This window comes from Vespa velutina, chromosome 1, assembly GCF_912470025.1.
Source record: "Vespa velutina chromosome 1, iVesVel2.1, whole genome shotgun sequence".
NCBI lineage: Eukaryota > Metazoa > Arthropoda > Insecta > Hymenoptera > Vespidae > Vespa > Vespa velutina.
The window spans coordinates 20,061,105-20,086,833 of record NC_062188.1 but is presented as its reverse complement, the minus strand read 5'-3'; the positions used below and the strand labels follow the sequence as shown (position 1 = coordinate 20,086,833).

The following is a 25,729-nucleotide window of genomic DNA, read 5'->3' as shown; positions in this document are numbered from 1 at the left end:
CCTCTCTATCTATCTATCTATCTATCCATCTATCTCCTTCTCTCTCTCGTACGAATAGAACACGCACGTGTACCGGAGCACGTTGTCGGTGGCGCCGACGGCGACCAATGGTAATCACGCGGACACCTTGTAAACCCATTTGACGTCGGACCAACAGAAACAATTAAGCTTAATTAATAACTGCTAATCCGCAAAGCCGCTACCGACGCGTAACAGATCGCTCCCGTTTTAACCCTCGCTCTCCTCCTACCTCCGCTACTTCCTTCCCTACTACCATCGTATATGTATATATGTAGATATGTGCTAACGGTGTAAGCGTGGGTGTACGGCAACTCGACCGACCCGTGTCTCCGTGTAATCTCGTTAATCACCAGGTCGATTCGTTACGACACACTCCACGATTTTCCTTACCTTATGAGATATTCGACATCTTCCGTGTCTCAAGTTCTTACTATTATAATAGAATATGATGGTATACTTTTGAACGAAATGGATTTCTTTCATTTTTCTTGATTCTTATCCTATATGAAATGAATCGAAATCAAAATCAAATGTCAATCTTTATAGCGATTTGGATCGATTCAAAATTGATCTTGTCCATTGTCAATTTATATCGTTTAATTTTTCTTGACGATCAATCAAGAAGGATATAGGACCTAGACTAACAGAATTTGAGCGTCACTGGTCGGGCGCACTCGATTACGTCAGTTAGCAGCGATCACGGCTCAATTCTGGCAATGAGCTAGGAGGCAAGCTTCTCTCTATTTCCCATTTCCCTTCGTAAGCTGATAGGAAGGTAACACACCTTCGCCACCTCGCGAGAATGCTTACCCTCTATATAGTATGTTCCCCCTCTCTCTCTCTCTCTGTCTCTCTCTCTGTCTCTCTCTCTCTCTCATCCTCGTACGCGCACACTCGTCGATCCCTTCCTAAGCCTCGCGAGTACGCGACGTGGCTTCGAGGCACTAAACGTAATTAAACGGATAGTTTCCGCATTAGCCGCGATTGGATAATCATTCATCGATTATCTCGTACGCGTAGGACTGGACAATGAGCGGTAGTCAGAATTTAGACACACGTGCGTAATCGATAGAAAACAAGAATTATCCTTGACTCGTTTGCATAATTTAAATAAGAATATATCATATATCAACCATTCACTTTTCTTTATCGCGATCGAGTAATGGTCGATTAAAACGTTACCGAATAAATTAAAAACAATTCCATCGAGCATAAGCTTTCCTATTTCTCGGACTATAATTATTTCCATGCGGAGAAAAAGAAGATTGTTTCCGTTTGAGTATTGCATGTAAGAGAGTCGTCGAGGTTTGCTACGAGACACGTTATCGTGGGTGGAAACGGCGTAAAGGAGGTTTCTCGGTACGACGACGATCCAATTACTATGTTGGTAGCGAAACGATTTGTTCGGAGTTGCCTTGCAGGCATCGTTTGCATAAGCGACGCATATCTAACGCGAAGAAGTCGTGGGTGAAATGGACGTGCCGATGGCGTGTCTTTCGAGAAAAACGCTTTGGAAAGTTCCAGAGAAAGAAGAAGAAATAAATGAAGAAGGGGACGAAGAAGACGTTGCACGCGCTAGTCTCTCAGCTTGGCTTGCCGTATCTCGACTTTGCGTGTCGAACGGAAGAACTCGTGCATGCGTGCGTGAGAAAGATCGATCTCGAAGGCGTTCGCGAGCTTTCTTCCAGTCAAACGATAGGACCCACGCGTTATGTAAAAGATCACCTTACCCTTTTTTTCCCTCGATCCTTCGTCTTATTTTCTCCTTTCTCTTCTTTCGCCTCGTCCTTCTTTCATGAATTATGTAAGAACGCGCGCGGTGCTCTGTAATTAATTTTTCGAAGTTGGACTTTTCGTGACGATCGTTCGAAAGGATCGGTCCTGCTCTTCTCTGCTTATTATTATACGTCGTTTTTTTCCCCTTCTTCTTCTTCTTCTTTTCTCTTTTATTTTTATTCCTTTCTCTCTTTTCCCTTTCTTCGTCGTCTATTTCGTTTAAAAACGATTTGCCCGTTCGTCTTGCTCGCTCGGCACGCGCTCGGTCCGATATCCGTAATCGTTGTTAACCTAAACGCGTTTAGAATTAATATTATTAATCGGTAATATAAATCGACGACAAGCTCTAAACATGTACATTACAGTATACGATATCTTGAACGTAATGAAAAAGGGAGCGTCGTGAAAACTATGAAATCGATAATAACTTTTTAATTAATCTTAACGATCTTAAGATACAAAAAAAAAAAAGAAACAAGAAAAAGAAAAGAGAAGAAAAAGCAAGACTTTTACCAGAGCAATTACGCGACCCAAATCGGCGGAAACTCTGTAAGCGGATCGCACGATTTCACCGAGTCGAATTCACGAAAGTAACGAATTTTGCGAGGAAAGATTTTTTTGTCGCCTTTCTCGCGCGTTACTTTACATTCCGTCCACGTTGGTAGGAACACGCATACGTTACAAACATATATACGCAAGTCACACAACGAATCGCGGATGTAAAAACGTCGCTGACGATGTTAAAGATGCGATCGAGATCGCGCGTTCGTCTGGCCCGGTTATATCGTATCTGGAATGCGTGAAGAAGAAAAAGAAGAAGAATAAAAAGAGTAAGAAGAAGGAGAAGAAAGGGAGGAGGAGAAGAAGGAGAAGGAGGAACGACGAAAATGGTGCTGCTCCTCATACTTCGTAAATTCTCAGCATACTCTTCTGCTCCTTCCTTCGGAGAATTCTGGATTACTCCTTTTTTTCTCCTTTTTTCTTTTCTCTCATTTTTTCCCCTCTTAAGGATCGTACGACGAAACGTTTTCGCGTGAGAAAATGCTCCAAGCTTTTGCCAAGAGAGAAACGAGTAAAGAAGAAGAAGAAGAAGAAGAAGAAGAAGAAGACGACGACGACGACGACGACGACGACGGCGACGACGACGACGACGACGACGACGACGACGACGACGACGAAGAAGAAGAAGGAGGAGAAGAGGAGGAACAGGAGAAGGAACAGGAGAAGGAGCAGGAGAAGGAGGAGGAGAAAGAAGTCGATCGGAAACGCCAAGAGGTTGCTTTTCTCCTTCTACCTCTCTCATTCTTCTTATCTCTCCTTTTTCTTAACTCTCCTCTCGACTTAGACTCCCGGACGTTAGTTTCTTCCTTTGCTCTCCGGACCGATTTCACTTAATTCGAGAGGGGTGTATGGGTCTTCGTGGAAAGAGAAAGAGAAAGAAAGAGAGATAAGGAAAAAGAACGCGAGTAGGAGAGCGTGAAGCCGAGTAAGAAAAGGGGATAATGGTGCTAGTCGCGGGAGAAGGAGAGAAAAAGGTAAAGAAGAAAAGAAAAGAAAAGAAAAGAAGAGAAAAGAAGAGAAAAGAAAAGAAAAGAAGGGAAAAGAAAAGAAAGAGATAGAGAAAGAGTCTGAACTTTGGAATCCAATGCGCACCGTTGCTTTCATCTCCGAGTACGCTTCTTGGAAATGATAATGCTATTACCGAGGGCAGGATGTTCAATCGCTCGTGCAGATTTCAAAATTATATCCGCGTAAAGGAGAGCTTCTTTTTCTCTCGTAGCCTGCCAGAGGAAAATCCAATTGATAACGATGGTACGTCGTTGAAAGGGAAGAAATATCTTCTGCGCTCTCTCTCTCTCTCTCTCTCTCTCTCTCTCTGTCTATTACGAATACTCGCGTATTCCCTTTTATTCCTTTTCTCGCTCGAGATCGTCGAAAAGAAATAAACATAAATCGAGACGTAACGATCGCCGATATTACTAGTGTCCTGTGCAGGAATAAAAGAGAACGAAAGAGTTTAAAGTTTGCCTTCGTAATTTGTACGCAAAGTTATCGAGTGCATATGTACATATATGTGTATAGATAGATACGTATATATAGACAGGCGTACATATACGGCGAGCCTTATTGTCAGAAGAAAAATAAAACTGTCAAGGGGGCGTCAGCTCGTGAAAGAGATCGCTATAACGAATTCTCTTTAAATTCCATTATCGTAGGAACGGTCCAATTACTCCCGTCTGGATCATTCGTAGGAACGATTTATCGGCCGTTTCGTTGGACAAGCGCACGAAAGGAGATCACTCTCCTGACGCGTTTCGAATCAATTAGCTCGAGTCGATGTCGAGAGTATATGTCGGGCCGACTTCAAAGAAGAGAATGTCGCTTATACCATCTAAAGAGATAGGGAGAGAGAAAGCTATTTAAATACCGAAAGGGAAATATTCGAGATAATTCAAGGCGGAAAAGAGGGAAAACATCGTTACAACGACCCATAACGCCTCGTTATGGCAATGAAACGTGCAAACGGGCCGATAAACACGGGGAAAAGCTCAGGCTGTGTAAAATCAACTGGTAGCACGCAATAGTGTACCTATGTATATAACGCTTTGATATTCGACTCTATTTAACACCGACGGCAACGGATGGCAAGCAACGAACGATCGTTGCTTGACGAATGATCGTTGATCGGGCTTCGATTCGAATCAATAATAACCCTTTGACGGCCTGATATCGTTTGACTTTAGGGAAATGCGAAAGAGAGGAAAATTAGTCTCGGAGGTTCACCAATTAGTCGGCTTAGATAACGCACACGCGTTTAACAGTTGAAAAGAATAAGGGAAGATCCGTTCGATAAGCTTTCTATGTCTACTCTCCGTGTCAATGATGTCGCCCGCTCGGTCTATGTATATTATAACGATGACGATTAATTAGCGTCGGTCAAATTTCGGGCTTGCCCTTAAAATCAAAGTGACATTTATGAAACGGAATCGCGGCCACGCCGCAGTTGTCGCACTCGATCGATTACAGTAGAGTAATGAACGAACGCACATACCTATACGATGACGTTCTGTGCATATACATAGGAATACGTTTGGAAAGACCGAAAGCCCGATTGCATGCGGGTGTATATGGCGCATTTGCGGGACGGCCTCGTCCGGAAACCGTTGTTATCCCAGTTCTAATTCGACTCCCAGTTAAATTATTACCGGCCGAGCGGCATTTCGCGGCCCGCCAACTGTGCTCGCTTTTATACGGCCAACCCGGCAATCACAACGCGACAACCGCTGCTACCTTTGTTATCATTCTATACGAGATGCGATCCGAGTGAAAATACGCCGGGAGCGTGTCGTCGCCAGGAAAGAGAGAGGGGAGAAAGCCTCGTTCCAAATTATACTTTGCGATCGATTCCTCCTCACTTTTTCTCTACTTTTTCTTTCCGCCTCGTCGTTTTTGTTTTTTTCTTTTTCTTTTTTTTTCTCTTTTTTTTTTTTTTTTTTTTATCTTTTTCCGTCCTTTTCCCCCTTACTTCTGTAAACGCAATCGAGTCGTCGACGATAACCGAACTCGAAGCTCCGGTAACGGAGCGAGACAAATCGAAACGTCAGGAGGCAATAATTGCCGTCGCGAATGGAGGAAAAAAAAGGATCGGGAGAGACAGAGAGAAAGCGACGAGGCTTTCCGAAATGGAGCGACCAATTACTCGCTTCCACCCCTTCGGCTATTCTCCTCTCTGGTCCCGATGTTTTCCTTTCATTTCCATTGCGCGACAAGAGTCGTCGTCTCTCGCGCGCGCGCGCTCTCTCTCTCTCTCTCTCTCTCTCTCTCTCTCTCTCTCTTTTCCGTTTTTTGCCATCGCGAAAAGCGAACGTCCACGTGCTGGTAATTGGAAATTTCATGCATCTGACCCAGTTCGCGTACTCGCCGTCCCGCGATTTTAATCCGCGTCCGAGCACGAATCGCGACAAAAGAAAAAGTCTAGAAAATGAGGGACGACGGTGGTAAGAGTCGTAATCGGCGTGCTTCGTTAACGCTCGGAAAATAGCGTACAAAATCGGCGCTCGCTCGCAAACGAAATTGTGGATAAGCAAATAAGTCGTTATAGGTATGTAGACGTACGTCGTTATACGTGTACGTTCATACGTGCGCGGAAAAACGAATCGGTTACAACTCGAGTACGAGGGGAACGCGTTTGCGTTAAAAAGGAAATAAAAAAAATAAAGAAAGGAACGCCATGACAACTTTTCGATCTAAGCTGTCTCTTTCCTGTGAAAATCCTATTCCTTTTAGAATTTTCAATGGCAATGGCGTTTTCAAAAGTTGAAAAACGTTAGCGAAGAAACGCGAGTATATATTGCAATAATTACGATTAATAAGGATAATACCGATAATATCAAAGCGTAAAATACTAAAAAGATCTTGGTTTCTATACGTGGATATGTACAATATATGCATATATACCGTGCCCATATTTACTTTTACGTTTACTGAAAAGAGAGCCCAGACGTTTGATATTTTTACTAAATATATACATATATATATATATATATATATATATATATATATATATATATATATCAATCTCGCACGATCGATGTCCTTTTCATTAGCGCGTGAAATCATTTCTAAGGGTTATATATTAGCAGGACTGACAGAGTTCCGATAAATTGTCGGAAATAAACGGAATGTCTGGTAGAGATCACGAAGATAGAACGTTAAAGCGGAAAGAGAGAAAAGGAAGATGGAAAAGGAGAAGGAGAACAAAGCGACGGAAAGCAAGCACGACGATCATTAATAATATCCCGCTCTGTTATCTCCCTTTTACGCCCTGCGACAATGGACAACTGTGTAACAATAATGTTCCGGTTTTCCCGCGTTACGACCGTGAGGGTCATCCTCTCTCTCTCTCTCTCTCTCTCTCTCTCTCTCTCTCTCTCTTATGAGTAAGCGTGTTCGTGCGTGCGTGGGTGGGTACGGGAATGAAAGCGACATACCGAAGTAATGAAATTTTACTAGAAATTAAGTAGCACAAAGTAGTCGTATAGGAACGAGCACCACGCCTCGTACGAGCATTCGAATGAATTCCCCGCGGAGAACGAATTTCTTGGATGAGAATTTATCCGATCGTCTCTGTTCTCTCTCTCTCTCTCTCTCTCTCTCCCTCTGACTCCTTACATTTTTAACGTTTAAGACTAAGATTCACTTTTGAAACGTTGAACAATTGGCCAAGTACACAATTGTCCTAGCGTAATTAAGATGAGATAACGCGCAAAACCAGTACGGGGTAATTAGTTGGAACGTTAAAAAGTAAAAAATAAAAACATGTAAAAAGGAAAAAGAAGATAACAAAAGCGCTGTATAATTCGAGACCTTTCAACTCTTCTTCTTCTTCTTCCTCTTTTTATTTTTCTTTTTTTTATCTCTTTTATCAGAAGGTTACAACGAAGGCACAACGTCGAGAGCCTGTCGACGGCCCTGTTGGTTCGCCTAGCGGCCGATGCAACTCGTAGCACGCCCACGCACGAGAACACGCACGTACGAGACATTACGAGACTCCTCGGCTCGACGTCATCGGGGAAAATAATGGGCAAGCAGTTTCGTGATAACGATGAGTTAGCGTTGCACCTCGCTTATATACACATACATCACGCTGACCCCAACCGTTTCTCGCTCTGCTCTTTATAGTTCTCCGAACGCAAGGACGGAGATAGAAAAGCTCCCCTTTCGTTCCCTCCATCTTCATGTCTATCGTCTCTATTTCCATCGAGCTTCGTAACCTGTTTGCGCTGCTCGACGATGGTAGCCGGATAACGGGCCGAGCCGATACGTGCTTGTTCCGTACACGTTTCCCGATGTATCCTGACCTAGAATAAATTCTCCCTTGAGATTCGACATATTCAAAAGGAGCGAGAGAAAGGCGGGCATATAGAGAGAGAGAGAGAGAGAGAGAGAGAGAGAGAGAGAGAGAGAGAGATGGAGAAAAGGATAATAAAAAAGAAATAGAACGGAACGAAAAGAAGAGGATGAGCTGACTCAAAGAAAAGCACTGCCTTTCTTGGCGAATCGTCGAGTAGCTCCGAACCAAGAGGATTTCTACGAGATGCATCCTACGCTCGATACTCTCCCCGTGCGATATCTAAGCGCCGGAATCTCGAATATGCCGCAATGTACAGAGATAAGATGTATCAAGCTAAGATTACGCGTATGCTCCCTTCGTATACCCCACGAAACTACCTTCAAAGGAAATTTTTATGAGTAAATATATATATATATATATATATATATATATATGTATGTATGTATATGTGTGTATATGTATATGTATACACAGGTGGTATATGCTCGTCGCGCAAATAGATATCTGCTTCGAAATTGGATTACGATCGCGTGGAGTAACTTTACGCTCGGCTAACGACTACGACGATTAAGGATTAAGTGACTTATCCTCCCGCTATCGTCCTTCTCCTTTTGCGCGGGATACACCTTCCTAACTGCTCGAGTAATCGAGAAATCTTGTAGAAATTGCTTTCTATAATAATAAGATCATATTTTATCGTAAGACATTACGGGTATCACGTTTTTCTAACAAGTTGTGCTAACCCAATAATATTTATTATAACCAATCGAAAAGCGTATCGCATTATATTTTTTATACATCCGCTAATTTAATAATATAAATGTAAAAATGTTTAATTAACGAGGATACACGGTTCTCTTCTTGTCCGTACTCGTGTAACAAATTCATAACGATATATATTCCTCGTGGAGGCAGAGTATATATATATATATATATATACATATATATATATGCATATATATATATATATATATATTTTTGCGAGCGACGATAATGAGCGCATTACGCGTTAATGCGCGTTTCATTTTTTCTCAATTAAGGGCGAAAAGGGCGCAGAAACGTGGAACGAATAAACGATGACAGGGCTGCTCGAAAAGCTCGCTTTTTCGACGCGAGCCATATCGAAATGAATAATAATATTATGAGGAAATGGCGGAAAGCTTTACGATGCCAATAACGATATGCGTATTAGCGCATCACGTTTTGTCACCTTTCATCAGGATCGCAAAAATGAAGACCGACCGACCGACCGACCAATCGGCCGGCCGGCCGCGATTAATCGGAATTAGAATTCTATTTCGAGGGGGAGTATCCGCGCGAACGAATCTTGCGCTTTCCAACGAATCCGAACGAATAATCGAATTGGGTTAATCCATATTTACCGTGGATCACAAAACTCAAGGATTATCGGGAAGTAATTTCTTCCTTCGGTCCAAGCTCGATTTCGAATCACGCGATTGTTCCTTCCTCGACGATTTCACTCTCCCGATAGACTCTTCGTCCTTTTCGATATCTCCTTTCTCGTTAACGATACGGAGAGAGATGGAAAGAGAAAGAGCGGGTAGTGAACTTTGTCACCATAGATATCGAACCAAGAGAAAAAGTGATGCGATAAGGATGAAGGAGAAAACGCAAGGGAGCCTTCCGTTCACGTAACGCTCGGCAACGCGAGTCGAAACCTCAGCGAGGAACAAAAAGAGAGCATAAAAGAGGTACCACAGGAATATCTCCTCGTTTTCTCGTTGCTGAACCGAGAAAGAGAAAGAAAAGGAGAGAGCGAGGAGGGGGATAGAGGGGGGGCATCGTCGTTGCCACCGCATGATTCCATCGACCTGGAGTGTTTCGAAATAGGACGAGAGAGAGAGAGAGAGAGAGAGAGAGAGAAAGGAAAAAGAAAGGGAAAGAATCTCCGATAACGTTCGCCCTCCGTAGAAATTTCCCTTCCTACGAGATCCCATTTGACGCCTTCCTCGCGTTATAGTTTCACGATCGTTTGCCCCTTAGGCGTGCGAGTCGACGAGGATTGGGGTCGGGAAGGGGACGGGGTGGAGAAACCAAGAGAGAAAGAAAGAGAGAAAAAGAGAGAATCGAGAGGAAGACGAAAATGTAGCTAGGCGTTCACAGGAGCAGCGGCAAGATGGCGCCGTTTTTTGCAGCAGCCCTTACTCCTCTCACCCTTTCCACTCTCGCCATTTTTACGATACTGTCGAGGTCGTACACAGGTGTAGCATACCAATACTTTTTCTTCCGTATTGCACGGCTGTCGAGAGAGAGAGAGGGGGGGGGGTAGGGGGAGGGAGAGAGAGAGTGGGAAAAAGAGAGGGAGGCTGCTACTAGCTATGGCTGCGGCGCCGCCGTCGGGATGGCCCGGAAGGGGGCTGCTGCTGCTGCTGCTGCTGCTGCTGCTGCTACTACTACTGCCGGGAGTTGGGGGTGGTGAACCGGAGGAAGTACAGGCTGTTTTATTATGCAAAAGCTTTCTCGGCAGTTGGGTCGTTCTGGCTCCGCGCCGTTGCACCGGCATCGAGTAGGAGACAGAGACAGAGAGGAAAGGGGAAAAGGAGAGAGGTAAAGCGAAAAGGGGGGTAGGGAGGTGGAAAAGGGAGGAAAGGGAGAAAGTTACTAGTAGCGGTGGCGGTGATGGCGGTAGTGGTGGTGGTGGTCCCGGCGCTGCTGGCGGCTGTATAGCAGGTGGAGGAGGGTTGGAAAAAGCCTCCGCCCCTGAATCGCGTAAATACGGGCAGCCATTTTGCGATAAACTTTTTTCGGAACCTCCGAAAGAGAGAGAGAGGGAGAGAGAGGGAGAGAGAGAAAGGCACCTACCACCGTGCGTCCGAAACGAACGCTTAGGGGGTAGAGAGGGCTAAAAAAGTTTCAACATACTCTCGAAAGAGAAGCCGAGAGCTTCCGACGGAGCCAGCCGCGATATTCTACGCCCGGGAAACCTATAGACGAAAATTTTCGTTGAGTACGCAAACAGAGGAGGATCACCGAACGGCCGGTTGTTCGAGGGCCGTTGGAGGACCGCTGGAGAGCCGATGCTGGAGGGAGATGGTAGGGAGACAAAAAAAAAAAAAAAAAGAAAAAAAAAGAAAAAAAAGAAAAAAAAAAAAAGAAAAAAAGACAAAAAGAAAAAAAGAAGAAACGGGAAAAAAAACAAAGAGAAAGGAGAAGAACAAACAATTAATCTCTCGCGCAGGAGTTCGAGCAGTGCTCCTCAAACCCGCGCGATCCATTCTTCGTTCTTTTCGAGTATCGATGTTCGCTTATCGTTTCCCAACCCTTCCGACCCCTTCCGACGATTTTATACGGTAGAAACCTATCGTTTTTACGTGCGGATTACAATTCCCGACTCGAAATACCTAGTACCGTGGATGAATAATGTTGCGCTTCACGAGATTACGCGTTTACGCCGTTTCGACGATTAGCGATACGATTATTGGCCCTCGTCCCACCCCGGCCCCTACCTCTTTTAACGAAGTTACGAACGAAACAGATGTTCGCTTTTATCGTAGCTTTTGCGCTCGCGAAAGCGCATTAAATCGAACCCGTCTCGTTAATTTTATTTAGGATTTTAATTAATTCATTTCCACGTTCCTGCCCCCACCTTTCATCTCCGGTGTGCCCGCTCATTTATATACATATATATATATATATATATATATATATATATATATATATATATATATTTGTGTGTGTCTATCTATAATATATACATATAGATATGCAGATGTATATTCATTTTATAATAATATCCAACGTGCATGGAGAACGCTTTTCGCGCGTAAACGAGCATATATATTTCCGATAAAATACGCGATCGCGTTAACGTTCCATTTGCATTTCGTCCTTAATCCGCAAACGACGACGACAAGGACTACGACGACGACGACGACGACGACGACGACGACGACGACGACGACGACGTGGTCGTAAAATCGACAAGAGCGTCTTCGGCTCGACGAAATGTTCTCGCGGAAAATGACACGAGAAATTTTGCGAAAGTCCATAAAGGACAATGTCCGCGCCATTTATTTCAAGGATCGAGATAAACGCGAGAACGCTCTCGACGATCCTCTCTCTCTCTCTCTCTCTCTCTCTCTCTTCCCGAAAATAAACCGACCGCGAAAGTTTGAACCGCCTAGCTAAACGTTCGTTTACAGAGAAGGGTGAACTCTCGAGGATTGAGTTTCTTCTCTCTTCGCTCCTCTTCTCTCTTACGAAGTAAGAGGGATACACACGCCATGGCTGGCTCTTAGGGCAAATGGTCGAGACAAAATTTTCCGACTCTCGTTCTCCGTATGCGAGACGAAATGTTTATCGTTACTGCACCGCGAAGCCGTTTTCCAGAGGTAAAGAAATACCCTCTTTTTTCTCTTTCTCTCTCCTTCTATGTTTCTTCGATCCCTCTACCAAACTCCTATTCTCTCTTTAGTTCGAGCTCCTTTGTTCGTTGTTACGTCGTTAAGTCGAACGACGACGTCGACGACAACGAGGCGGCATCGTTCTTTTCGTCGGTGTTGTATCACCGACTTCACTGACTGCATCTTCCTTTTTAACGGGTCTCGTGCTCGACTTTCACAACTATTTATATCGACTTACAATACCGATTTATCCTTTACGATCTTTGCGTCTTCAACGGCACGACGTTAGTTAGATATATTCGGAAACTTTGGGGGAATGTTACGGACACAAATTTTTCGAACGTCGAACACGATTACGACTCTTTCTCGACCTCCACATATATATTTGTGTGCGTGTGTGTACTACAAATCTGAATTAGGCCGTGTGTGAAATATATCCGGAGATAGAATTTTGTCCGTTTAAACCCGGTCGAAAAAGTAAAAGAGAAGCGAATCGAAATAAGAAGAGAGCGTCGCTCGATTCCAAGAAAGTTTGGCCTCTTACTTCGTTAGAGGAGAATAAGAGAGGAAAGATAAAGAGAGAACACGGGATCTCGTTCGGGATAAGACGTTCCAGGTAATCGGAAAGACCTACCGAATAAGCGGACCTCGTCGAATGGCCGACTTGGTTTATTTCGTTTCTCGAAGAGGCTCGCGGTTAAAACAATTACTGAAAAAAAAAAAAAAAGAAAAAAAAAAAGAAAAAGAAACAATGAAAAAAATCCCATCGATGCTGGGCCAAACCTTTTCAAGTTGGCGTGCTTCGCGGGGTTACTCCGAAAGGAGAACAAAGATGGTGGGTGATTCTTCGATCGACGAGATCGATAGGAGTCGGAACTTCTTTACTCGTGTAGTCCCTCCTACCCTCTTTCCACTTTGGAAGATTTATAACGTCAGGACAGTGATTTATAATTATCTCGAGAGTATTAAGCGCGCGCGACGTCGCAACGTCGCTACGCGAAACGTATACAAAATAGTCAGCTCGTCGTTTACGAACGATGTCACGGATCCACTTGCCGAGAGCTATCCCGAGAGAGAGAGAGAGAGAGAGAGAGAGAGAGAGAGGGAGAGAGAGAGGGAGAGAGAGAGAGAGAGATACCGAGCATAAGTGTAGAGAGAAATGTCAATACGCGTTTACGCGGAACGCAATATTGGTTTATACTACTCGAACAAAGACCGTGTGTACGAAGCTCGAGAGATAGCAAGGCGCGATGCGATATCAACGACACGCGAGTAAACAGATAAGAGAGAAAATGTTCGACTCTTCGCGAGAGCACGCTAAGAGTAGTAACGACAATAAAATAAAGAAGAGAAGGAAACGAAAAAGGAGAAACAAAGTAAAAGGAAACGTAGAAAAATAGAAAGGTCGATAAATTAGTCGGAAGAAGAAGGTTCGTTCGTGGAGTCGAAAACAAAACAAAAAGAAGAAAACAAAAAAATGAAGAAAGAAAAGAAAGGAAGAAGAAAAGAGAAAAGAAAAAAAAGAAGAAGGTAAAAGGAAGGAAAAGAAAAAATAAAAAGAAAAGAAAAACGAGAGGAAAGAAAAAAAGGATAGGTAAAAGGAAGTCGAAGGAAACGTATCGCGGTGGTTAAATATGCGAAAACGTAGGCCGCTTCGCAGGACGTATATAACGCAGCGCGAAGCAAATCCATTATTACGAAGCCGAATTACCTAATTTCGCTGGTCGTTAGGTTGTTTCGACGAGGCCGAGCCCCCTGCTGCTTCCGTAAAGGGGAAGAGGGAGCATTGAAGAGGGAGCGGGAGCGGGAGGGAGAGGGGGGGGGGAGGAGGAGGAGGAGGAGAGGACTCGGAGCCCCCACGGTGGCGGGTCCTTCTGGCACCGAGGTTCGCGTTAAACCACCCCATTTGAGCGTTTTCCACCCCGACGACCTTACCGGTTCGGGTTGGGCCGAGTACCAAGGCATGGACCTTTCTCTCTCGCTCCAACGAGATCCCTCGGTCTTTCTCTTCCTCTCTATTTGTCTCTTCCTCTTGGACGAGCCGTAGGAAAGTCCGCGCGGATAGTCGAGCCAATCCCGTGCCCGATACACTCAACTTGTCCAATAGCGCTTACGAGTTCTTAAGCAAGAAGCCCCTCTTCCGTGGCGCGGCGCGGCCGCTTTTAAAAAGAGCCAATGGCGTCGTAGCCTCGACCAATCGGTGCGCCGTATAAGCGCGCCGTGCGGCTGCTACTCGAACAACCCGCCGAGTAGACGCCATCGTTTTGACGCGCACTCATTCGGTCCGCGCGGAGCGGTCGCGGCGCATCGTCGAGAGGTGGTAGTAGCGGCGGTCGAGCAGGGGCAAAACTATTGGCCACCCACGCCTCCACCTCTTTCTCTCTCTCTTTCATACTCTCTTCTCCAGTTTTGTTTTCCTCTCCCCAGTGGTAACTGAGAGAGAGAGAGAGAGAGAGAGTAGAGCAGTGGTCCCCACTCGTCCTCGTCTTCGTTCTCGTCCTCGTCCTCGTAGTCGTCGAGCTCTCCTCGAGCTGAGCTTTTTTCGCTCGGTAGGGGCGGTGGACGACTATAGAGAGAGAAAGAGAGAGAGAGAGAGAGAGAGAGTCCTTCCAGACTTCTGTCCTCCCTAGGGGAGCGCTATTACGGCATAACAAAGTCCGGCCGTGTCGCGTATATCGGATCGTACGTCAATATACCGCCAAACCAGCAGCCTTTGAGTCCCTCTTTTTCTCCTCCACTTTTCTCTATCTCGCTCTTTCTTTCCTTCTCGCACGCAGACAATCCTCCTGTTATACAACACAATCGGCCTCTTCTGCGCCAAAGTCGAGTGCGTCCGTGATATTTTGCAGCGGTAGTACGTTCGACGATGTAGACAGGGTGCTTCGGTATTGTTTCGATAGCACTTTTGTGAAAAGGGAGATACGATGAACTTCACCGTTCTCCGGCTCTATATATGTGTATACATACATACATATATACATACATATATACATACACAGATACATACACACATACATACATGCATACATACATGCATACATACATGCATACATACATGCATACATCATACACATACGTACATACATACGTACATGCATACAACATATATATACATATATATATATATACACTGGGTGGTTTAAAATTGACGATTCATGGCTTAGCTTAGCGTTACCATCCATCCAAGTAAGCTAAAAAGTGCTTGTTAAGGTGTTTCTCAATTACCATTTGAAATAAGTCAACTTTTGACCAGCAACTTTAAAACACCTTATACATGCTCATATTTGCTACAAGACCAATTAGAGAGAAAAAGAGAGAGAATCCTACCGAAACTTAGGAATTGCGTTTGGAGATCCCACGTTCCCACAACGCTTCTAATTTCGACGGAATTTTGAGTTTGTATTTCGAAGGCTTCTTCCCCACTATCAACGCGGAACGATTACGGAAGAATCGTTGGAAACGTAATACGTCGCAGTTATGGCCTGAGTTATGAAATCGTTAATCACACTGGGAAGCGTGCTCGTGCGAACGTCGGGCCATTTTTTCAGGCTTTTTATTCAGACGCCGCGTAGCGAAAAGTCATCGTCGTCGTTAGCATCGCTCGGAACGATCGTCGTTAAAGATATGCATCTACGAGTATACGTGTTGGTAAAAACGTGTGTACAAACTGACAGAGAAAGGGAAGAGAGAGAGAGAGAGAGAGAGAACGTTCGATAAAAGAAATAACGCGCCGATAATTATCGGTTCTCTATTACTCGCCGCCTTCAAGGTCCCGTGCATTTCAATTTCGTAATTAGAATACAACCGAGGTAAGCGCGTTATCGCGAACAACGTCGAAAGTCGACGATGCTATCGAGTTTACTCGCAAAATTTCTATTGATTGTAACTAGGAAAAAAGAGTACATAAAAAAAAAAAAAATTAAGGCGAAAAAAAAATATTATGGTATTTATTACACGGTAGACTCGTGGGGTACGCAACGATATGTGGTGTGTGTGTGTGTGTGTAACTATATAAAATCCTGCCAAACACAACCCGTTGCATTCTCGCTCCTACGAATTCCCTGATATTTCTTTTTCGCGTTTTTCATCGTGCCAGTACCGATACGAACGTCAAAGATCACGTTTCGCGGCGCGTTTCGAACGCGTGGAATCTCTAAATCGGCACCCCTTCGCTTACTCTTCCAAAGAACAAAATCGATCCGCGCCTCGAGATCCGCCGATTCGCGTCTTCTCTCGCTTTGAAATCTGCTCGTCGTCGACTTGATCTACGGTGTATGAACGCGGCACGTTTCTACGCGAAAGATTCGTTTTACCATTTGAGCAAGCGTACACGTGTGCGCGCGAAATGCGAGTACCAAAGAGAGATGCAGAAAGAGAAATAGAGATAGATAGATAGATAGATAGAGAGAGAAAGAGAGGGAAGAGTAAGAGAAGGGAAAGCAAGCTCGTCGCGAGGTGCCGTCGATATTAAAGGGATCCCAGCAGAGGCCGAGCATTTCCTGCACTGAGAAACCGCGAACAACTTACTCCCCTCTTTCTCTTTCGAATGGGAAAGATGGAGAGAGAGAGAGAGAGAGAGAGAGAGACGGAAACAGCAACTCGAGGCCACTGAAACCAGCTGTATTCCCAGCCATTAGAACTCCGCACGGTAGTGAAAATTTACTGTCGTTACCCAGTCCTAATACACTGGCATCGCCGTGCACTGCTCTGCTCCGTAGTTATGGACGTTCCGTTGGACCGTGTGTCTCTCCTCGTGGCTTCTACCATGGTATGCCGTATACATACGTATGGGTATACATATATACATATATACATATATACATATATATATATATATATATATGTGTGTGTACATCTACGTGTGCGCGCATGCTGCTTGTCGCGACGGGAATACACACATACACATACGTATCTGCTGTGACGATATAAGCATGCTCGACGCGGAGATAGTCGACGAGGGAGAGAGAGAGGGAGTGACAAGGATAGAGAGCTTCCGTCGTATCTCTCTCTCTTGTGTACTTTCTCTCTCTCTCTCTCTCTCTTTCTCATACTCTCACCACACTCGAGTAGTTCTACCAAGAGCGTTGGTGTCATGCAGCAATGTTATCTGCCACCCCGTCTGACGAGAGAAACGGAGGTCTCCGGGTGAAAGGGAGACCTAGAGAGACGGAAAGAGAAAGACGGTGGAACGAGAGAGTAAAAGAGGGAGAGAAAGAGAAAGAGAGAGAGAGAGAACGTCCGTGCCTCGTGGTAATGGCTTATAGCCAGAGCCGTAGCAATCCCGTCGTTTCCTCTCCAGAGACCGCAGACACCTTCTCTTCTCTCTCTCTCTCTCTCTCTCTCTCTTCCCCTATTTCGAACGAAGAGATTTCTCTCGCTCGCTCTTACTCTCGAAAGAGGCAAGCGTGTTGTGCTTATCGATACCTCTTGTATATACGTATTTATCAGTGTGTATGTGTATACGCGCGTCAACGTATGTGTATATATATATATATATAAGCATCTATCTCTCTCTCTTTCCTTTTCCTCCAACTCAGCTTTTTCCAACTCCCTTCTTTCTCCCATTTCTGTCGAAGCTTATCGAACCGATTCTTTTTCCATCGTCGCGTCGAAATCGTTCCGAGGGATTCTAGTTTCCAAGCTTTCATCGAGGGTCCTGAGATAATCATTGAAAATTTATCGAGCACGAACGTGTACCATGGATAAAACGTACCGTGCTATAGATACGTACGTACATACGTACGTACACACACACACACACACACATATATATATATATATAACGCGAAGCAGATTCGTCTAATCGCTCGTTCGTTAAGAATTCTACCGATCTTATGTACCGTACTTACATCGGTGATGCGATAGACGGTCTTGTTTTTATCCACGTGAATCGATAAAAAAGAAAAAGAAGAAAAAGAAAGAAAGAAAGAAAGTACAAAGAGGGACGAAAAAGAAAAGTTGAGCAAAGTTCTCTTATATCGTCGAGAATTAGCCTTATTCTCGTTTTCTAGTTGAAGATTTACGATGGCCAAAGCAAGCTCAAACGGAGGACGCCTTTTCTGAAAGGAAACGATCATGAAACCGACTGTAAAGTAGACGAAGAAAGGCGTTTGTGTTTGCTTAGATGAAAAAAATGTCAAGGTTCTCCAGGAAAGAAACATCGAGAGACTTCTCCCTTCCACTCTTTTACGTTCCTTCTGTTTCTCGAGATGCGGACGAAGCCAAGAGCGTATAACTACGAGAGTGGTCCTGAGAGAGAAGAACGTTCGTAAGATTCCGAGTCGTAAATAACGAGGGCGAGGGGAGCCCGAGGGTCTCCCTTTCTGACGAAGCGCTCGAGATCCTTCGTGAAAGAGCGGCCCTAAATCATCGACGCTCTTGGGGGGCGCTCTTTCGTCCTACGATAGAGAGGAGACAGTGGAGAGAGAAAGAGAGGAAAGAAAAAGAGAGACCGAGAAAAACTGTGAAAGTCAGTCGAACTTTGAGGGACCTTTCGAGAATCTATCTCGGGAGAAGGATGAAGGGAGTTTAGAAAAAAATTAATAAATAAATAAGTGAAATAAACAAAAAAAAAAAAACATTAACAAACCAACGGAGAAAAAGAAAAAAAAAAGGGAAAAAAAAGAAAGGAAGAGAGAATCGGTCAGAAAACGTATCGAATGAAATGGAAGTAATTTGGCGAAAATTTTGTTTACATTTATAACATCGATAACAACGATAAACAAAGAAACGAACCTGATGTTTCGTGTTACGATCATCGGCAAAAAATGTTGTACCCTCGATGCCGTTATTACGTTGCACAGACCCCGTGTATCGATCCCTCGAATCGTTTACGGTTCTTTATACGGAATAACGAGGCGATTTCTTAGATCGTGATACGACCGAGTCACTTTCCACGAGGAACGTCTTCAAAAGTTAATACCTACTACGAGGTGGTAGGTGAACCCTCGTATCGCTGGCTCGTTAAGGAATGTTTATGATTTACGAACGAGAGCTACAGTCCGTTCTCTCTCTCTCTCTCTCTCTCTCTCTCTCTCTCTCTCGATACCCGATACGCGATAGAAGTCGATTACATGCAGGAATGATGTAAGAAGTTCCCTCGTCTCTCGGTTCTATATCCCCACTTGTCGTGGAAACGACTAAAAGATAGAGAAGCTACGCATTGGTGATCGTTAAGACCGACGCTCAAGTTCCACCACGTATCTATCCTACCTATTTGCGGGTAAGTCGTCGAAGATATAGTATATATGGTAGATATACCTGCGACGTCGATTTCACGCCTTGTATTTCTCGGCTTTCTCGTGCCACCGATCTTCTCTACCTTATCGATTCTCTCTCGAACGTAACGTCGATCGTTTTCTTCGTAGTAACCCGACTAGTTCCAACGAGTTACGATCGATCGTCTTTATCATATCAATTTGGAAAATTTTCAACTACTTTTTTCCTGATAATTATCGATACTCGAATAAAACATAATAAATATCGCCCTTAAATACTATCCGCCAAATGATTAATATCCCATTAAAAATTCTCATAAACCCCACGTATAAAAACGTTAGCGTATCAACTGTAGCAGGATACAAGTCGGATTCAATTACTTCCTCTTTCATTTCGAATGCGAGAACGGAGAATTACGACGGTATCGCTCGAGGAAAGAGGAAGAAGAGGAGAAGGACAAGGAGGAAGAGGAAAAAAAGAAGAAGAAGGTGCTCCGCGAAAGGGGGAGAGAGAGAGAGAGAGAGAGAGAGAGAGAGAGTTTTTCATCGTCGTAAGTCTGGAAGAAAATCTCGGCGAGAGACGGGTCGAGGGTTAATTTTCTTCTCCTTCTTCTTCTTCTTTGGACCCTTGGAATTTACCCCGAGAGATGGAATGGAAAGTCTCGAGAAGGAGAAAGGGAAATAGAAAGAAAAGAGAAGAAGGAAGCTCAAACTCCAGCGTTTATTAGTTGACTGACAGACCAAGTCCGGATGATCGTCCCGGTTGCAGGAGCATCAAGGGCAACGGTAAACGAAGATCAGCGAGAGAACCTCGAAATGGTTGCATTCGAGTTTCTCGAAGTAAGCGGTCTGTCTTTCTTCGCTTTCCCTCTTATTCGAAAAGCCACTTATTCCACTTGTTCGATCGGTGCGAAAGTCAGCGATACGGGATCTTCCGAGGAACGCCGAGGTACGGCATTTAAGTACGGTCAGAATGAAATGGGATTACGGTATCGGCGCGCTATTAGCGCTCGATATTGAAATCACCCCACGATACCGCTTGCCCAGGATCTCTTCCTTTATCGAGGGATGACGGTTGGAAAGAGACGACCTGACTCGAATTGATTCGCGTTGACAGGTGGTTGCGCGGCTATGTACGCGTACGTATATGGCTCTTCTATTAGCGTATATAGGAATTTGCAAATACGATTGTACGTTATCTTTTGCCTTTTTTTCTTTTCTCTCTCTTTTTTTTTCTTTTTTTTTTTTTTTTTTAGAACGAATCGAACGTCTCGAAATCGCGCGCATAAATTCGAAAAGAAAAATTGACGTATTAAGTACTCCAAATGGTATCCTTTATAAATCGTTTTCATAGCTTTTACCATTTCGATTATATCACGAAAAAAGGGATCAAGAAGCTCTCTCTCTCTCTCTCTCTCTCTCTCTCTCTCTCTCTCTCTTTCCCATCTCCAGGCATCGTCCTACTGTTTATAATGCATGACAGAATATTTGAGAAAAGACCGGATAAAACTCGGTTAAGCTTACTGCCCGGTAGAAGGAGATTAAATTCAGTTATTCGGACCGAGATTAAACCAAATACGATGACTCGCGGTCCCGACCGGATTTCGCGAGAGTTAGCTTATAATTACGAATGGAAATGTGCGGTCTCCAGGGGTACGCCGTACGCTGTACGCCGTAGGGTATACCTACGCGGTACAAATAAAACGATTTCCTGGACTAAGGAAGCGGACAAGAGAGAGAAAGAGAGAGAGAGAGAGAGAGAGAGAGAGAGAGGCTGTAACTTGTATATTACTCGATCTACAATCAAGAACGTAGAGACGTATGTACGCGTGTAAGTATCCACTTGATTTCACCGTATCGATCTATTCGCTCTAAAGGAAACAAAAAAGAAAAAAAAGGAAAAAGGAAGAAATCAACTGAAAAAAAAAGTTAACTAACTTAACACGATCGGATGCATTCCCTCTCACAATCGATTTGTACTCGCTCGATACACGATCGGTATCGCGACAAACCGGACGATTCCACGTCCGTCGTCGTTTTTCTTCGTTAAACATCGGCTGCGATACCTTCGTCTCTTTAGAATCCAGTCCGAAGAACCGCGTCGTTTCTCAAAACGTTCAATTATCCCCGACGGGGTGCCGTAACGCGGCTCGATTAACGATCGCTCGATGTTTCAGTAATTAACACGAATCGATAGCTCGTCGTTCGAATCGCCACGATTCGACCACACACACGCACGCACGTGCGCGCGCGCGCGCCCTAACACATAGAGGTATATTTAAGTACCTTCCGAATACATAGGTAAGTATCTACTATGTACGCGTCTTGGTACAAAGCGATCGAGTTTAATTAAGCGCTAGACTTTTCTACGGCAATCGACTGACTCCTAATCGTTCGATGGTGGCTCCCTAATCAGCCGACGAGTAGCTTGTTCCGTCTATAGATATCTTTTATCTCTCTTTCCTCTTGGAGGCTCCTCCTCCTCCTCCTCCTCCTCTTTCAATACCGGGCACCCTCGCCAGGAGAAAGGAAACGATCGACGAGCAAGGTTCTACGAGCGGGCCCTCTCGATGCGTCCCAACGATTAGATTAGATTGGACCGGTAGTGGTAGTAATCATTGCGAACGCGCCTAAACTCCCCGCGATACGTTCGTTTCTACGTACGATAAAGAGAAATCGTCCTGCGCGAAGGAATTAAACGTAGCTTAATTACGTATCGTGACTTTCTATCAAGCTCGAACGTGAGGGAAGCTCACCGACGATTAACGACAAACGATAGGTATGTACTTACATACGTGTACGTACGTACGTACGTACGCACCTACGTACATATGTACGTACCTTCCCCTATTACGAATATTCGTACAACCACGGATCGTGGCCTGCTCTCGTTTGAAAATAATCGCCCTTCGTATCTCCCCCATCGTTTCGTTCTTTCCTTACACAGGAGAACGATAGTAGAGATACGATATAGATTAATTCGTCGATTAACCCGTCGGGATGCCACGATTATATTGTTTTTGTTCGCCTTTTTTTTCTTTCTTTTTGTTACCTAACCAATCCTCCCGCCCCTCTTTTGTTTCGGCACACACGCAAATATTCTCATCGTTAAGACTCATCTTTCCTCTTTTTTTGTTTTTTCTTCCCCCCGCCCTCACTTATGTAAACTTATCGATTAGCTTATACACCTAGCCTTTAAGGCGAAATAAAACATCGATCGATCGAGTTGAAAACATTAATTATCGGTTATCGCGTTTTCAATGTTACGTTTAGATATATATATATATATATATATATATATATATATATATGTGTATATATATATAGCATCAATTCGAACGTATAGCTTCTCATGCTTTTTCATAAAATTCTCGTTTCTATGTACATACGTTAGACGACAGATATTTCTAAAGGAGCAAAGACGGTAGTCGAGAAATGAAAGATAAACTGCTTCGACACACTCCGAGGTTAGGGAGAGAGGTAGGAAGAGAGAACTCGAGTCGGAGTTGTCGGTGTATCCATTCGGGAGACGCGCAAGATATATCTCTCTTTAGTCGGATTAAGAGGCGAAAGGGGTCAAGACTTTCGGATTAATAATCTGTCCGCGAGAGACCGAGAAAGCGGCAGCGATCGTTGTGCCCCGATGTATCTCCTAAGACCTCTCTCTCTCTCTCTCTCTCTCTCACCCCCTTTCTTTCCTTCTCCATCTTGTATTCGTCGCAGCATCTTCCTTTTGTCCCCAAATGGGAGAGAGAGAGAGAGAGAGAGTACTTTTAAACGACCGAAATCGTCGGCCGATCGAAAGAGACGAGCCAGAAAAAAGGAACGAAGTAGGGTGGAGTAAAGGAGGAAGGAGAGAAAGAGAAAAAATAAGAAGAAGAGTGCTCGCGCGTGTGTATATGTAAAAGAGAGAAGAGGAGAGGAAGAGAAGACGAAGAGCAGGAGGAGTGGAAGCTGGCCTGGCAGAAATACGACGAGGCGTGGCAGATAAACGACGTATCGGCCGCGCCTGGGAGAGCGTTTTCGTTCGATAAACAGAGCAATTTGGTGTCGTTGTCGGTTGCGATTGATAAAAGCCGGCCGGAGAGCTCACGGAAAGAGAGAAAGAAAAAGAGTGGAAAGAGAGAGAGAGAGAGAGAGAGAGAGAGAGATAAAACGTTCTCCGGAATCCTCGCGAGTGCAACGCTTTTTCTTCCTTCGCCGTTTTAGTCGTCCACCGCGGGACGCGTTTCCGGCTTCGGCGAATGAATCTCGCGCCTCCCCATCCAAATCCAATCGATTTCTCTTCTTTTCCCTTTTTTTTCTTTTTATTCCCCCCGCTCGGCCCCCCCCCCTCCAAAAAAATCCAAAGACGAGCCCATTCCTCTCCTCCTGTTCCTCTCGCAAAATCAATTTGCGAAAAGGAGAGATCGCTATCGTAGTCGATCGTACCGATAGATATCGGCCAAAGTTATTCGCTTTGCTAATTAGGAACGCTACGGGGTATCGATTTTCATCGAGAAGGATCACCTTTCGAGAATAGGATATAATGAACGGATTCTCTGTGTAATCGGGAGGATTAGGACTGTATACCTGATTTTCTTGGCTATCTAACTTTGCAGGAGAAAGGTAGTAGACGACTCAGAGACAAGGGTTTATGTTCCTTTTTATAAACGACGATGTATCTATGTAACTTGTTATCGAGCCGCTCTTGTTGGACCTAAACATTATAAATGGGACAAATTCGATGAGCGTTCCCGGACAAGGTGAAAAAAAAAAAAAAAGACATAAATAAATAGAGAAAGAGAGATAAAGGGGAGTACTCACAGGAGAAACGAGAAAAATATGCGGGAAGCCGATTGCGTGAAAACACGACGCGGAATTCGCGCGTAAATAACAACGTCGAAGAAAGGAAATATCGAAAAGCTCGCGGTGGCAACGAGCAACAAAACGCGGACGGTACGCGAACCGTCTCGTCGGTGGTGGATTTTGCGGCGAGATGGATGCCCTCTCGAACCTCATTTGGAAACCGCGCGTTATGGCCGTGCTAATACCGAATTTTGTACCGGCGCGATGGTACACACGCTCTATTGCCGGTACTTTCTCACCTGTCTCTCACGGCGTGTGCGCATGCGCGCTCAAACGAATGAGAGACAGAGAGAGAGAGAAGGTTCGCATATAGCCTTTTACCGGTCGCTTCTGGTGGCAACGCGGCTCGAGCCATTGTGTGTATGTACGTAGCGTGTATTCACGGCTCCGCGAGGAGACAAAAGGCCCTACCTCCTTACGTGGTTCAGCTCCGACTGGCCCGGTTAAGAGAGAGAAGACGGTATATTAGTTGCACGGAGACGAGAGAGCTCGATCGTGATTGGTCGCTGGAGCGCGCTCATTGGCCGATCTCCCTAACGGTTCGACCGCAGTCCGCGCGGACTCCTATCTCCGTCCTTCTTTTCCACCTTGCTCGCACTTTCTCTCTCTCTCTCTCTCTCTCTCTCTCTCTCTCTCTCCGTCTATCTATACGTTTATCTCTTTCTCTCTTATGCATGGTACAACGCTTTAACGTCCTCGTCGCGCTCGCGACAGACATGATACCAACCACGGACGGTTGCTTGAGTTCTCCTATCTCATCCTCTCTCTCTCTCTCTCTCTCTCTCTCTCCCTTCCTTTCTTCTTCTTTCTTTCTTTCCTTCTTCGTTCATCTCCCATTCCCTTTCTCGCAGTCTTTCTTCGCACTCGGTCGTTTCTCCTTTTCTTTGGCTCTCTCGTCTCTCTCTCTCTCTCTCTCTCTCTCTCTCTCTATCTCCTCCTTTACCTTCTCGAAAACAGTCTCTCAGCAGCAAAGCAGCAAGATCCCCCAGACAAGATATGAATTCACGTTCCTCCTTTTATATTCTACGCTCGCCTGCCCTCCATTTTGCTTGCTCGGGCCCCTTGTCTGCTTCGCCGATCTGCGACTACCGTATGTGCCGACTATCTCGCGCGAGGCCTTCTTCCTGTCCTCTTCTCTCCTCTCCTCTCCTCTCCTCACCGTTCTTCTTTCGATGCTCTCTTCTTATTCGCTCTTTCTCTCGTCGTCGTGGGCACACGATCGCCTTGTTCGAACGTCGCCATCGTCGTCGTTGCGTCGTCGTGTCGCATCTTCTTCGTCAACGACGTCGTCGTCGCCGTCGCCGTCGCCGTCGTCGTCGTCGTCGTCGTCGTCGTCGATCTCTTCGGCATGCCGCTTTGGCCGAGTAAACGTTTACGAGTGAGACCTACGGTTATATTTACTCGCATATATGCACACGCACAGCACACACATCCGGAGCGCGGTCGGCTAACCGCGAAAGATAGGAAGGTGGTGGTTCGCGTTCTGTGGTACAAATGTAAGATCGAGATATAACATCACGAATGCGAGAGAGAGAGAGAGAGAGAGAGAGAGGAAGACGGGGGGGATACGGGTAAAGTTGTGAGAGAAGGAGAGAACATTATGGATAAGAGAGATCGAGAGACAAAGAAATAAAGAGAAAAGAAGTACG

The 25,729-nt window shown here is 44.9% G+C and overlaps 1 long non-coding RNA gene across 1 annotated transcript; it reads right to left on the bottom strand.

Annotated features, from left to right (window-relative positions):
* Nucleotides 1–7,165: 7,165 nt before the first annotated feature.
* LOC124950509 lies at nt 7,166–25,330 on the bottom strand. The gene is made up of 3 exons (XR_007101392.1): nt 24,039–25,330; nt 23,805–23,931; nt 7,166–7,658 (listed from the first exon to the last, which is right to left on the bottom strand). It is a non-coding gene; the product is annotated as an uncharacterized LOC124950509 (long non-coding RNA).
* Between the last annotated feature and the right edge of the window lie 399 nt (nt 25,331–25,729).